The sequence below is a fragment of the Hippocampus guttulatus genome, chromosome 8 (assembly GCF_054856545.1).
Source record: "Hippocampus guttulatus isolate MCC_2025c chromosome 8, RoL_Hgut_1.0, whole genome shotgun sequence".
Taxonomy (NCBI): Eukaryota; Metazoa; Chordata; class Actinopteri; order Syngnathiformes; family Syngnathidae; genus Hippocampus; species Hippocampus guttulatus.
The window spans coordinates 14655988-14671621 of NC_141268.1; positions in this window are offsets into that span (position 1 = coordinate 14655988).

Genomic DNA, 15634 nt, shown 5'->3' on the forward strand with positions numbered 1-15634 from the left:
CCAGGGGGTAACCTGGAAAAAGACCTCTGTATGGAGGTGCACTTCTTGTCAACTTTCATGGATTCATTAGGGCTTCTCATCGGAGTTGATTCGGCAGCCTCTGTTCGCCCTGACACAGAGGCCCCCATTAGTTTAAATTTCTTGAGCAGGGTGCACCATTCTGCTGATCCCATTCCTGCTGACTTTTTCTTAAAGCACGTCTCTTCTCTTCAACTAGAGAGGGCTTTGGCTCATCTTCGCAGGTTCTTGCCACATGACCGTCTTCGCCACAGCGAAAGCAATACCAGGGTCGAGGTCGGTCCACAATCTCATTCCGGGATTTCAATGTTACATTTCCTCTTCCATGTCTTAAGGGCTGCTTGGACTGCGTTAGCAGTGCATTAACTTGGGTCTGTAATGTGGCAATCTGTTCTTTTAATACCCTCAACTCAGTTGCTCCCGAGTAGTCACTCTTAGTCGGCAAATACGACGGCTTCACTTTTGTGAAATGAGCTTGAACGTCAGCGAGTTGCGTCTTCACTCGTTTGAGTTCATCCGCTTCAGGCAGTGAGGATCTGACGAGTGGGGGGTTTGCAACATGCAGTGCGGCTATTTGAGCCCGCATGTCCTCCACTTGAGTTCTTAGCGATGCGGTGTCGGACATGTCCTCTTTGGGTACGGCACAGGTAGCCATCTGACTCAATACAGTCTTTGACTTTGCTGAGTGAGAACAAGGTTTTTGCAGTCCCAAATGCACCTTCTTGCGAATTTCTTTTGCCTTTACTTTCTCTTCTTCTGTTCGAATTAGCACCACAAGTTCGGCAAAAGTGGGGGGTGAGTGTTTCCGTCGTTCCAGCTGGAGGTCAGCAATTAACCCATCCTCCCAACACCCCCTGCAGAACTGTTTCAAAAGGTAATGTTTTTTTTTGGTGTCAGGTAATCCACCGCGCCGAATAACTGCACTTAGGACACTCTGCAGTCGGTGAAGGTATTGCGAGGGCGTTTCATCACTATTCTGCAGGGTTCCCATGAATTTAGCCAACAGCTCTTCTCCATCTTCCACTGAACCATAAACAGAATCTAATAACAGGAGGTACTGTGCTGGGGAAGCTTGAGGGCCGACCTGCTGAGCGACTTCAGTGGCAGGAGGCAGTAAACTGTCCAAAATTTTACGGGCTCTATGCAGATCAGATAGGGACGGATCAGTCAACAATAAGTCCACATTCACTCTCCAAGTTTCATAGTCTAGCTCATTGTTGGGACGGGGGGTTCTACCTGAGAAGGGTCGAAATCGAAATGAGGATGATGTGGCATCGCTGGATCGCACAACATGCTCAACCACCATTCGTTGCACAGCATGAGGATACACATCTTCTTCGGAGAGAGGAATGTGAGTCGTCGGCGACTTGCCTCTGTCGCCCCGTTCAAAGGGTGGTTGGAGAGGTGAGGGGGAAGGTGGGAACACAGTTGGCAGGCTCTTGAATAGTTCGGTCGGGACCGAACCCAGCACCGAAAGCGGGGCTTTTGTCAGACTCATAATAGGCTGGCCCTCTTCATGCCGAGAGCAACTTGGATTTTTCTGGCTATTAGGCTGGGGGTTGCGACTACTACCAATCTCTCTGTGAGCTGGAGACGGTACTCCCTCTTCCCTTCCAACCCTATTCAACTCATCCTGCAGCACCTCTCGGAGCGGTTTTCCACTTCGACCCGCAATTGATCTCAATTCTTCAAGATAACTTCGCTCTGTGTCCCCAACTGTGGATGTGCACACAGCATCGAGGGCACGTACCTGCAAGTTGACATCTTCGAGGTGCGGACTTGAATGTTCAAGAGGCAGTAAAGGCCTGATAGATTGCATCGCGGCACGATTTTCAAATTCTACCACGAAGTGTTGATGGAATTCTGAATTTGTATCGTCGATAAAGATCACTCGCTGAATGGGACCATGACTGGCCAACAACTTCTCGAGGTCCGGATCTAATTCAGTTTGGGTTAGCCCACGAATAATGACAGAATTTGAAATGTTCACACCAGCATCAATGATTATGTCCATTTTCTTGTTTCAATGCTTTTACCACCCCTTCAGTCGCTTGGCTCCTGGCTGGCTCGCCAAATTTGTAACACGGGCTACGTCTGTTTTATAATTGCTAGAGATGATGAAACACTCTGGGGCAGACAACGGGTTTCTACTTGGACCAGTAAGGGGACACTAGGTTCGATTCACTGGAGCCAATGATGTCACCATTGAGGGGGTGGCATGGGCAAAGAAACAAGACAACAGTTGTAAAACAATTACCTTTTATATCAAACATAAACACATGACAACAAAATTATTATCACGACAAACACAGTGACAAAAAGGTAAATAAATCCAATTTAGTCTCAACCTCTTAGTTGACCTTTCCTTCAAGCAAAATAATTGGTGATCACCTTTCTCAACACCGGTGTGAGTTTCTTTTTTTTTCTTTCAATCTGAATGAAATAACTAAGCACAAAATGTTCTTGTCAACTCCTGTCGTACAAAATAAATTCTTCTAAACATCACCAACACAAATAAAATAAAATAAAGTGCATCAAATGTAATATACTGTATGTTCTTTGGTTGGCTCGCCACCACCACTGTACCCCCTTTTCCAGCACTTGGTAGAAGTCAGGGCACCGTAATGGAATCCACTCCACTGAAGGCACGCTAATCCCAGCGCTGTCCTCAATTAGAACTCCACAAAAGACCCGGCCAGAAGAATGTCGAATGAGACTCCGACGACGTTATACGGTCGGCGATATCCCAGCGGTACGGAAAGCTAACGGCTACGTTAGCCAGGCACAGTGCTCGAGGTTGCGTAGAATGACTCTCTCTTTCTTCCGAAACACTTATTTACAACAGTCGAAGAATACGTCCGTTCGCGTTCAGGTCCCGTCAGAAAAAAGAGCGAGATAGGTTGCGCCGCACGTTCGTGACGTCACGAAGGTGAAAAACAGCACCTCTCATTCGCTGACACCCCACTAGTATTCTGTGCCCTGATTCGTTCGGGCCACGGCAATATTCAGTTCTGTTTAATTAAGCAAATTTTAACGACGCTACTCTTTTAGTCAATATAGATTTTGGTTAAGTCCACTCCCCATTGCCTCATGCCATAATCCGGGTTACAGATGTCTAAAGCCAATCACAAAGACCTGCTTCACACATCCTCCGTACACTCTTCTCTCCAGTTGTGCACGCACGCGTGGCAAAAGATGGATTGTTTGCTTCTGCGTGGGCAATTTAAGATGAGCATGACTGCTTTTGTTATTTCTATCCTGTATTTATTTTCCTGCGTTGACATTTTGTGTCCCCTTGAAACTTGGACATTTCGCAAATAAGTAAATTAACCCCCTAATTTTTTGAAAGGCTGGATATTTACTCATTCCTCCTATGTCGTATCTCATGAACAACATAGAGTGAATAACATTTAAGAGGACACCATTGGGAAACGGTGCAGTGACATGCCCTAATCCCGTCTCTTACCTCCATGGATCCAATCCCTTTTCCGAGACGTTTCCATGTGCGTACTCAGTCTAGCAAGCATCCCCCGGTGTAAAATGACCCATCGTAGACTAGCGGCTTTGTTGGCATGACAAAGCTGCGGCGTAAGCACTCACATAATAATCTAAGTGAGGCGTTGTTTGTGAGCACGAAGACACGCCGTCATGTCACACACTCTGTGCATGCAAACAGATTGAGAAGGAAGGAGGGTCGTTTGCAGGGTTTACCTTCGGGTTGATCTGAGAATGGATGTCGTGTTCATCCCCGTTTAGTTTCCGCTGTTCGATTCTCATCCTCGGCATAACGGTAGCAAATCTGCAACGTGAAGCTCCCCTCTGAAAACATCTCGCCCGTTCATTTAGCCCAAAGTTGACAGCTACACGCTCATTAGAATGCGCACTTCCGAAATGAAATAGTAAATAGAATAAAATACGATTCCCTTCCTAAAGAGGTTTCACCTTGCACAAAGTGTAATGAAATAGCTGGAATAATTTGTTTTGGAAAGGTCCCATGTTGTCACTTTGAGTCTGTTTCATTGTGTCTAAGTGGATTATCATAGACAGCGGTGGAGCCGGCAGGACATTAATGCTATTAGTACCTGCGGACTGAGCAGCACCGATCAATTGTCGATCCAAATGTTGTTTGGCAAAGACTCACTGGGCGATAAAGACTTTTTAAATGAAGAGCACTTTTGCCCTCCATGTGATAACCATTTCTTAAAGGGCAATCCAAAAAAGGAGAGAGTTCACTTCAACGTGTAACGAGCACCGGTCGCTTTTCACAGTGAAGCGTGATTGATCATCAATCTGATGAGAAACCGGCTTTGCATTGACCATCTTGGACCATGTAGGCTAAAGGGATTTGTTTTGTTCACAGCCTAATTTGACGGTATCCATTTCTTGGAAGAAATTCCAACAGACAAAAAAATTTAAAAAAGTGATTTCCAATCTCTTGCGTGTCCCACCGTCATGATAACCTTGCTGTCTGGCTTCCGTTATCTCTTGAAAGTGGACATCATTGGATTAAGCGCTGGCCCAAACATCTGATATGTAACGGATACCTGTCATGATTAATTATGAAGAGCAATTACAGCGGAAGAGAAAATGGGGATAACGCGGAGAGTAAGATTTACCGTCATGGACCCGGATTCTTTTGACGTCATCCTTTCTGGGAATAACGCTAGTTTGCGTGTCTGCATTCTTACTGTCCACGTCGTATGTTGGGCTAAACTTTATGACTGACTTTGTAATGGCGACAAATTAAACGTAACCGTTTAACTCCCATTGACATCGGGCTCACTTGATTTTTGCCCTTGAAACTAAATATAGGTCATTGATTTACCAGCCATATACAATTTTGTGCACATTTATTTGGCAGTGAGCAGGATGAACCCTTTCAGGGACAGCGGCGATTAGAGTGGACAGCGATTCAGATGTTGTTTTTTTTTATGATGAAAAATGAAATGCAGTCAAACCTCGGTTTTCGAACGTCTCTGTTCTCGACCAAATCGGTTTTCAACCAAAATCTTCGAGTTTTTTTTATACCTTAGAATTACGACCGAAAATCAATTCTCGACCAAATTGAGCACACATAAATGTGTCACTTGACTCCTCTCGCCTTCCTTTCACAAGTGTCACTTCCTCGTGTAGCATTTTGTTGTGAGCAGACGTGTTCAATAAAGATTTTTTTTTTTATAAAGAGCATGGTTTCGGTTTTCGAACAGCCTTCTGGAATGGATTATGGTCGAAAACCGAGGTATGACTGTATATTAAGAATATGTCTTTTTCATGTATGCACATATTTCCATCCATTCATCCATTTTCCGATCCGCTTATCCTCACAAGGGTCGTGGAGGGTGCTGGAGCCTATCTCAGCCGTCTTCGGGCAGTAGGCGGGGGACACCCTGAACCGGTTGCCAGCCAATCGCAGGGCACACAGAGACGAACAACCATCCACGCTCACACTCACACCGAGGGATAATTTAGAGTGTTCAATCAGCCTGCCATGCATGATTTTGGAATGTGGGAGGAAACCGGAGTACCCGGAGAAAACCCACGCAGGCACCGGGAGAACATGCAAACTCCACACAGGGAGGCCGGAGCTGGAATTGAACCCGGTACCGCTGCACTGTGAGGTCGACACGCTAACCACTGTATCACCGGGCCACATATTTCAAATGGCATTTTTTGTCATACATCTGGCACCGACGAAACGTGTGGCCCTCCTCCATCATTTAAGTTGGCCATCCCCGCACCCTTTTTTTTGTCCGCGATGTTATGACAGCTCTTATTGGAGTTGTACTCCACTGTAAACCACAACCACCATACTAAACGTTCTCTGACCGTGTCAATCAAAAGTGAGTATTATCTTTGCAAATGCTGATCAGATTGCTCCGGTGTACCTAATGTTTGTACTTGTCAATGTTTACCATTACGGGCACTTAAAGCAAGGTCACCTGTTAGCTTTGACTTATATAATCAAGAGAAAATCGGTCACCTTTCAGCCAAAAGGCGCCTTTTGAAGTCAATAATGGATACTTATTGCTTCCCCATTGTCTGTCTCAAAGGTGTGATTGCTACATTATGCCCTTCGTCTGAAAGCAGCCGCTGGAGCGTTTCAAAGGAAGCGTCGATGAAGATGTTCTCGTGCACGGCGCAGACTCTAACACCGTGGAAGTGGTGCCGTTCATTTGTCCACGCGATGGATTGCAGTCATTGCGAGCAAAAGCTTTTCATTTGACTCCGGTGTGGTAATTAGGTTTCAATCGGCTGTGCTCGCTAAGAGGAATGGGTAATGAAGTTAGTCGGCGCGCGGGGCTGTGTGTGAAGAGAGGCGCCGGGAGTAGTTTGGGTCAGTACATTTAACAGTCTGCCTCTTGTGCTCGAATTCATTGTGTAATGCTGTTTATTGTGCGTATCGCTGGCCCTTTTATGCGCCCGTTAAGTGGGCCTGGCACATTACTGTAATGGGGATGGGGCATGAAAACACTGAAACCCGAGCTAGCGCCTCTCCTTGACTTCCTCCTCTCATGTTTTCATCATTCCTCTCATAATGCCGCTTCCGTCCCATCGGTTCATCTCCGTCCCCGACGTCTGCTTGGCTGCAATGTCCAAACTGTGTTGATGTCATGAATGGCAGGGGACAGAACGTGGAACTCTCGGATTACCCCGGCAAGGAGAGCGCACGTAGGGGATGTGGCTCGAGCGCATTTGTTCAAGAAAGCAATGAGAAGTGATGACACCAAACGAGTGCGGTCGATGTAGAATAATTGGGATCTTTTACGTGTGTATTTCTGAAACTGCGGTCGTGTGAAAATGAGCCGATCGTGGGCCGATCGACTGGATATGTTTTGTGTGTCCGTGCGTGCGTGCGTGAGGCAGTGGGCACAGTAACCACATGACGACCCCGACGTGACCCCTGAGAAGCGTGTAGGCGCCGGGTTCAGTCTGACTCTTGTCACATGATCCCCTGATGCCCCCCACCCCACCCCACCCCTCGCCCCCATCAACCTCACCATTATTCACAATGGAGTATTAATCCGAACAACACATACACACACACACACACAGCTTCACACACATTCTCCGCAAGGAAATATGATCAAATAAAATAATAATAATAGCGACTCATCATTGGTGCAGGCAGCGCGACGGATGAGTGGCTCTGGTATTCCTGTGTGGTGTTTGTGTGTTCTTCTCTTGCTTTGTGGGGTGGGGGTAACTACGGAATTCGACCTCATTCCCAAAATATGCATGTTAGGTTAATTGAAAGCTCTAAATAGGCCATCGGTGTGCAGGTGAGTATGAATGGTTCTCTTGTGTTCCGGGATTGACGGGCAACCAGTCCAGGGTGTGCTCCGCCTCCCAACCAAAGTCAACCGGGATCCTTCTTTGGAGCGCTGTGCAATCGGTGACCTTTGGTAGAAATTGAGCTCAGGCAGCAATCATGTCATCAGTGAAGGACTCTGCTTGTGTCCGCTGACTGCTCTCTCTCCTCCAAGGATTAGCCGGGTGAAGAGAAGGATGAGATGGCCCGGATTGGAGTTTGTGTTACTTCTTGTAATGAGGTAGAGACCACCAGAGCCTGCTGAGGTGTTTGACCAAAAGGTGGATGGATTACAGAACATGCAGAGGACCTTGAGCAAAGTCCGACATCGTACAAGGTGGAAAAAATATTCCTCAGTCCAGTCGAACAGGGTTCAAGTATGTCAATGTGGGACAAGGCCTTCGTTAGTTGAATTATGATTTAATAGCATAATTATTCACTGCATTCAGTGTGATGCACACGAAATGAAATCGAGCAGATTTAGAGTGATTTTACTCATGTGGGTCCACACCTTTTTTATTTATTTTTTTTAAACATGGCTAAAGTGATCCTCTGGTACTGATTAATGTGAGAGGCTACCAGTTTGGCTTTTTTTTTAGTCCTTAGTAGCAATGTTCTGTGTCAGACCTTGAAATATAATTAGCTGTTAATCCATCCATCCATCCATTTTCCGAACCGCTTGATCCTCACTAGGGTCGCGGGGGGTGCTGGAGCCTATCCCAGCTGTCTTCGGGCAGTAGGCGGGGGACACCCTGAATCGGTTGCCAGCCAATCGCAGGGCACACAGAGACGAACAACCATCCACGCTCACATTCACACCTAGGGACAATTCAGAGCGTTCAATCAGCCTGCCACGCACGTTTTCGGAATGTGGGAGGAAACCGGAGTACCCGGAGAAAACCCACGCAGGCCCGGGGAGAACATGCAAACTCCACACAGGGAGGCCGGAGCTGGAATCGAACCCAGTACCTCTGCACTGTGAAGTCGACGTGCTAACCACTGGACTACCGGGCCGCCCAGATTAGCTGTTTATGAACGTGGTAAAAGAAAGACCATGTTGCTTATGTATGTTATTGGTAAGTGCAATGCCTCCTTAACTAGTGACATCTTGGTAACGGATGGTTTGGACATAATCCTGCTATTGCCATATTAGCTTAAAATCTTCAATTAAATAATGTGCTCATAAAGTCTTCCATCTATGTTTTCCTCTCTCCCACTAGTGAGGCCGCTGGCATGTGTGAATCCTTGGACCGCGTGCGCCGACTCCACCCTAAATTCCCGGAATCGAATTTTACGGATCCCCGTCCGCTCTTTCTTGCGGCGCATCTTAGCGGCTAGGTAAGTGTGTCTTTGTCTCTGATCTAATCGACGATGCGGCTTGTGCGAGTGCTTGCTCGCGGCGTCAGATCAGATCAGCATTACTCCAGATGCAGCGATACGGTTTTTCCTCTTCAGATGGTGCAGATACACCTGAGCGGCATAGAAAGACTGCATTTATCCACGATGTAAATATTAGATTTATTGAGTATTCCCAAAGGCTAGTTTTAAATGATTTCTTTTTATTCTCATATGGGGACATTTGCGTGTACCTAATATACATGCGGGCGGCCCGGTGGTCCAGTGGTTAGCGCATCGACCTCACAGTGCAGAGGTCGTGGGTTCAATCCCAGCTCCGGCCTTCCTATGAGTTTGCATGTTCTCCCTGGGCCTGCGTGGGTTTTCTCCGGGTATTCCGGTTTCCTCACAGATTCCAGAAACATGCGTGGCAGGTTAATGGAACACTCTAAATTGTCCCAGGTGTGAGTGTGAGCACGAATGGTTGTTTGTCCATGTGTGCCCTGCGAGTGGCTGGCAACCAGTTCAGGGTGTACCCTGCGTACTGTCCGAAGACAGCTGGGATAGGTTCCAGCACGCCGGAAACGTGGATCAGAAAATGGATGGAAAAGCTGATTAGAGTGCAGTAGTGTATAAAAAAAAAAAAATGAGGACGAGGTTTCGGGACCACAAACAGTGTCTCTCAATCTACAGTGATTGCGCAGCTGCTTGTACATTTCGAGCTGTGGCTCAAGGCGACAGCTCGTGGAAGGAAGTATTCTCTGAAATAACAATAAAACGTACAGCGTGAGGGTGTAAATGATCAGTTTGATCATGTGTGCGACACAAAAGAGCAAGTATAGAGGAGCTCGTTGGCTATCCTTTCATTCTTGATGACAAGCTGAGTGATTGTGTGAAATGTGTCATTAAAAAAAAAAAAAAAACGGGATTGGCAGAGAGGCTTTCTTACTGTTTTTGCATTGTTTGGATTTCCTGTATCGGAATAAGAAGGTGAAGTCCTGCAATGATTTGTGTCTCAACCAAGGCTCTCGATTGCAGGTGACAAAACATCCTCCCCTATATCATCGCCGTAAAGAGCACAATACAACAGGGTGTTGTTGGTCAGCGCAACAATGGCACCGAAATGAAAGATGTGACCAATCCGGTGTGGACACCTGAAGAGGGAGGAGGAGCTTCCAGTGGGTTATTTACAGCAGCAGGAGAGGCTACAGGTGAGAAGGCTCCACGTCTGTCTTTTTCTTTTATCGCCAGTCTTTCTCCTCTCGCCGCTCACGTCGACGTCTCCAGTTTCCTTTGGCCCCGTTTTCATCACTCTGCGCCCCCGCCCCCCACCCCGCCGCCTTGCGTGTGTGTGAAAGTTGTTGTCTCATCTTCACACAGCGCTGTTTCTCTCGCGGAGGCAATCGGAGATGGCTTTGCGTTCCCTTGATGTTCAAATGTCATAAAAACGGTGATTAGGATTTCACGATGCCTGATGTATAAAATATATTGAGCTATGTCAGAGATATGGAGGGGTTACGGTGACACGCAGTTTGCAAATTATATACAGTATATATACAAAAAAAAAGCAATAAAAGGGAGAGGAAATGAAAAGCAGCTTGATGGTGGACGATGATAAGTCATGCAGCTGTCACAAAGGCAGTCGGCTCCACGTGAAGGAGGAGGATGCCGCAGCTCGATACTTGCCATCAGAAATCATGGATTTGTATGCAAATGTGCGTGTGTTCCAACGTGTGCTTTTGACACCCACGACGATGCGTTTACCAGCTCAGTGTAGCGATACATATTTAGCATGATTAACTCATTCACTCCCAAAGACGTTTTTAAACGTCTTTTCAGACTTGGTCCAGAATTGGCTGGTACTGAATGAGTTAACTGTACACTGTCACGGATTTTCCCGAGTACTTATTAAAACCAACCACAAGAGCACAAACCTCCACGCGCGTGGTTGTTGTCGACTCCTTTTATTAACAGCCTGTTTCGAATCACAATTGCACCAAGTTGTACAGTTCACATCAGCTGTCCACGATAATGTTTAGCATTGTGATTATCATCACGTCTCATCATACGAGAGCGACGCAATGTTAACCTGACAAGCAGCTCAACAAAGACCGCGGCACGCTAAACAAAGGACAACAATGGAGGACATTCAGCATTTCGAAATTCTTTCTCCTCGGCATGCGGCTTGTTAACTAGTAGACGAGCTTTTGTGGGAGGAGCGGTGTTCTTTTGTGGTCTTTCAATCGCATTTATGTTGAAGATTCTGTCAATCAATCGAGCATGTTTCGAGCTCCCCCCTTTTGGAATTCCACCTCCGCGGTTGCCTTGACTTACAAGTTTTGAAGGTACAAGCTGACGTTGGTAAATGTTTTGTTTCGTGTTGATCGGTGAAAAGTAAAAGGTACTTAAATGCACTCACATGTGGACAAGGAGACAACAACAAAAAAATTTATATAAAAATACTCAATGAGACCACTCACAGGGAGCTGTTGTTGAGATGTACATGACAAAGTAACTCTGGGTCCTGATGTCACTCACTTGGCCACGCCCCTTAAAGACACACTTCAACACATACATATTGTACCACAGTACATCGAGAAATTAAGCATAAGAATAAGAAGAATGAGAAAACCTTTATGCGTCTCACAATGGAGAAATTCCCAATTTACAGCAGCAAAGTAATGAAAGGAAGAAAGTAGAAGAACAAAAAGTATAGGAGCTGCTGTAAAGGCAGCTTCTCTCGGGGCGCCATTTTGAAGTCGTAATAACATAACAAAATAATGCAACACAACAAAAATTACACTTTATAAAAACAGTTCTTTTTTTTTTTTTTTTTTTAGATTCTCTTTTATTCTGGTACAATGGGTGCTGTTTTTATCACTCAACTTTATTTCTACATCACTTTAACAACAAACGCAGCTTTAACATAGGGCTGTACATCTAATACCAAAAATAATACTTAAAATAATAATAATAATACAATTAGAATTTTTTTCTTGTAATTTAGAGTTTGGTACCTGCTGAGTTCTAAAGTAAACAACTGTAGTTTTCTAACAGCCGATAGTTCGTCCTTTGGTGGATCAGAATAATTGATCGGTTGATTGTTCTATTGAGTCATTTCTCTTGCTTCACTTCATTTCAATTCATTTTCACGGCTGCTAATTAGAATTAGCAACTATATATATATATATTTCTTTTTTTGTGGGGCTAGAATGGATTCATGGTTTTTCAATGAATGACTTTTGGGGGAAACATGATTTAACCCTTTCATGCACCCTGTAACCTGATAACATGATTAGCTGTCCTCTGTAGTAAACACCGTCCCTGAAAGGGTTAATATGAGGCAATTTAACTTTCAACTGAAAGCTATTACGGTTCTGTGTTTTGGTCCCATTTGTAACATTGGAACGACATGAATCCAGGATCGGTGAAGAAACATCTCTTTAGCGGCCGAGATAGCCTCCCGCTCAGATTTCCTGAGGGCTGAGCCTTGGGCTTTTTGTCAACTGTGTTATAAGATAGTGGGCCAAGACGCCCAGTCCCAGGGGCTCTCTCTCTCTCTCTCTCTCTCTCTCACACACACACACACACACGAGGACTTTGGCCTCGCGCAGCCCTGTGCACCGGCTCCCTCTGTGAGCGACCCTCCCTCCTCCTCCTGTCAGCGGTGCAAGCGGCAGGAGAAAAGAAGTGATTGTTCCGAGACAAGAGGGATGAATTTGTCTGCCCCAGACAAGTGAAGAAAAGCAGTCTGAAAGGGGCTTGTCAGTGGTTGTGGCTCAGGTGGTAGGGGAGTGTCCCACTTTCCAGCGGGAATGCCGCAATGTCAACTTCTTCTGTGACTGTACTCTCATGTCCAGTGCGCACTTTTCAGAGGAGGCATAAAGCAGGTCCGGTACTGTCCGAAGACCTGAGCAGAACCTTTATGGCGATGGCATTGACTGGATGGCTTCAAGTTTGTCATGAAGACTGTGGGATTTCTTAATTCACTCTTGTGTGTGCCACCTGAGAGAATCGAGTATGTCACTGGGTCTCTGTCGAGATTAAAGTTCTGAGTATTCATCCTTCCTGTGGGACTCTCTTCGTAAAGCTTTCTTTTGGTTGCCCTTTGTTGTTGTTGTTGTTGTTGTTGTGAGGGTTTTGGTATTACTGTATTCAGATCCCAGCAATGACTTAACCTTTGTGTATGGTGCCCAAATGTCACTGAAACTCGGCCCAGTTTGTGCGGTTACCTTCGCCGGCGTTTTAGAGTCTGCCGTCGGACATGAAATGGTTACTTCATGGTTGGAATTGTACCATAATTACCCAGGGGAAGCGATACGGATATTTGAGAAATCAAGGGTCATTTGGTCATCTCGGTATAGTAATTGTTCCTGACCACTCCCTTTTCCTCTTCCGGAGTACATTCTCACTTCTAATTCACCACGATAACAAGCTGCTGTGTTTGAATCATACTATTTTAGCATTTGTGAGCAGTGCAAAAGTTTCCCAAGTCCCAGTGACAAATATTGCTTTCTGTTAAACAACCATGGTAAAGTGCGTGACAAAAAAAATAACCCTATCAGCCCAAGTCTCACAACAGAGCGATTCAACAATAGTGATGAGAGAGAGAAGAGAAGAGAGAGACGTACTGTAGCAAGAAAACACACCAGCTGACATGCTGGGGACGCGTGACTTGAAGACCAGCTTTCTAACAAGAGTCACTTTTCTCTCCTTAGCTTAAAGTCTGTTCGCCTCAGATGAACTTGATTCAAATAGGAATAAGCAGCCCTGAGGTCCTGAAAACAGGATGTACACTTTTTCTGTCACCACATTTTTTAAAAAAAACACACACACACACAAAAACAAAAAGGATCGGCATTATGAACAATTGTTGTTGGATTTTGGTGCTAACCAGAGGAAATGTTTGAACACTGTGTGAACTAATTTGGATTAACAAATTGGTCAGCAGGCAAATCTTCTGCATTTTAAACTCGCCCAACTGCTCAGCCAGTTAGTTCCTACTCTTGGCCGCTCCCCTCAGTCTGACTTGCGCTACCCCTAGCGTCTTTTTAAAAAAATGTTTGGAGGGGGGGGGGGGCAATTGTAATACACATTCCTGACACTGGAAACTGAGAAAATAACCAAAAGGCTCCCAACTGGATGTAACTGTACCACTGCTCAGTGAACAGGCAATCATTTGTAAATTCGTATCATCACAGACTGCATGCAGTCATCAAACAAGTGAAGGTACAAATGAATAGAACATCACTTCCAAGATCTGAACAAAATACCGTCAAGTCTTTTTATCGCAACAAAGAAAATAATCTTTGACGTTTGCCAAGGCAGCTCAAGTAAGATTCAAGACTTCAATTCTGTTTCTTTCTGGAGCTTTGGCCAATCCTGAGCATTGTCGTTTTGAAATTTGGGACTTGTGTTTCTCTGGTTTTTGTCTTCTGAATCCTTCCGGAGATTCTGAAAGTTTCTCAGCTCAATACGATGTGGCATTGCCTTCAAAGATTATAATCGCTATGTTATGTGGAAGGTTTTTCACATTTAGTCTTTCAAATTGGGGGGGGGGGGGGAAATAAAACACCCCCACCCCCTTCTTTCATCTGTTATCATTTCATCACTTTTCTGCTAGTTCACTCCTCTAAACTCACCTCTGGCTTTGTCTTGGAGTTCCGTAATTAAGTTAGCTAAAAAAGCAAACGGAACGAACAGGGAGGATGTGTGTACAAAGTTGGAAGTTGGAAAGACGTGGTTTGCTTATGAGCTGATTTACAATGGCCACCCAGTCCCAAATTTACTCTTTCCATTCTTTCTCAATCTTTATGGGAAGTGCCTCCTTGTTTTGCTTTGTCGTGTTTTCAGGGAGGACGTGACATTTTAAATGTGTCTCTGAATAATTCCGAGAGCCTTGTGGGAGGGCCCAGAAGAAAGACGGAATAAGTGCTTCCAGGGTCAAGGGTCGGGGAAATCATAAAGGGCGGCCGTGCGCTGCACTCGGGTTGACCCGTGTCATCATACAAGCATCCCAACAGGACTTGCATGTTTGGTCCATTTGTCTCATTTGTTTGTGCTTGTATTTAAGGGGGTTTTATAGCTTTTTGCCAGATTTTTTTTTATTGTGCGATTATTACCATTGCCAGAATTAAATGGAAGTATTAACCCTTTCATGCACCATTCATGATAAACTGTAACCTGATAGCATGATAAACTGTCCACTGGAGTAACCGTTGTCCCTGAAAGGGTTAAAACAAGCACACGCGCACACACACACACACACACACACACCCAGAATACAGATCGTAGCTTTATTTGTATCGTGTTCAAATTGTGTGCTTGTAACATAACGTCTGGCTCCAAATTATATCCATCCATTTATGCTGAAGTTACGACTTTTTGTGGTGACAGTTGACTGTTCATTTTTGCTGACCTTATAATTTGGTTCAAGGGTTTTTGGGACTTATGCTCAATAATTCACAGTTGCAGGATGTTCAGTGGGATACAATGTGGTCGTTGACCGGGCATTTGGGGTTTTTGTGGTGTCGTTGATGATGCAGGATTATGATACGTGGATCCAGTAACATTATTATAGACGACCTCTAGTTTCCCTTGTTATTTTTTTTTTCAATGACGAGTGGCACAGCTTGGCTCGATACAGTCTTCTTATCTTAAACAAATGAGATTTTTTTTCCAAGATGGCGCCCGAGTAGGCAGCCTTCGGCAAGTGCTCCTCAAGAGCATTGCTTTTTTGTTCTTTTTTGCTGTTTTTGTCTTTTGTTTTGTCACATGTTGTTTGTTGTTTCATCGTGTGGACCTGATATGGACTGTTTTCAGCGTTCTTTGGCCACGACATTCGTCAAAGGAGAAGTATCTGTGCTTGGTGGTTGCGCCTTCTCGGCAGCGCACCTGTACCAGCACAGATTTTGATTGGGAGGAATGTCGGCGCCATTGACTGTCGGTGCTGGACAGACCTGGGGCACTTGT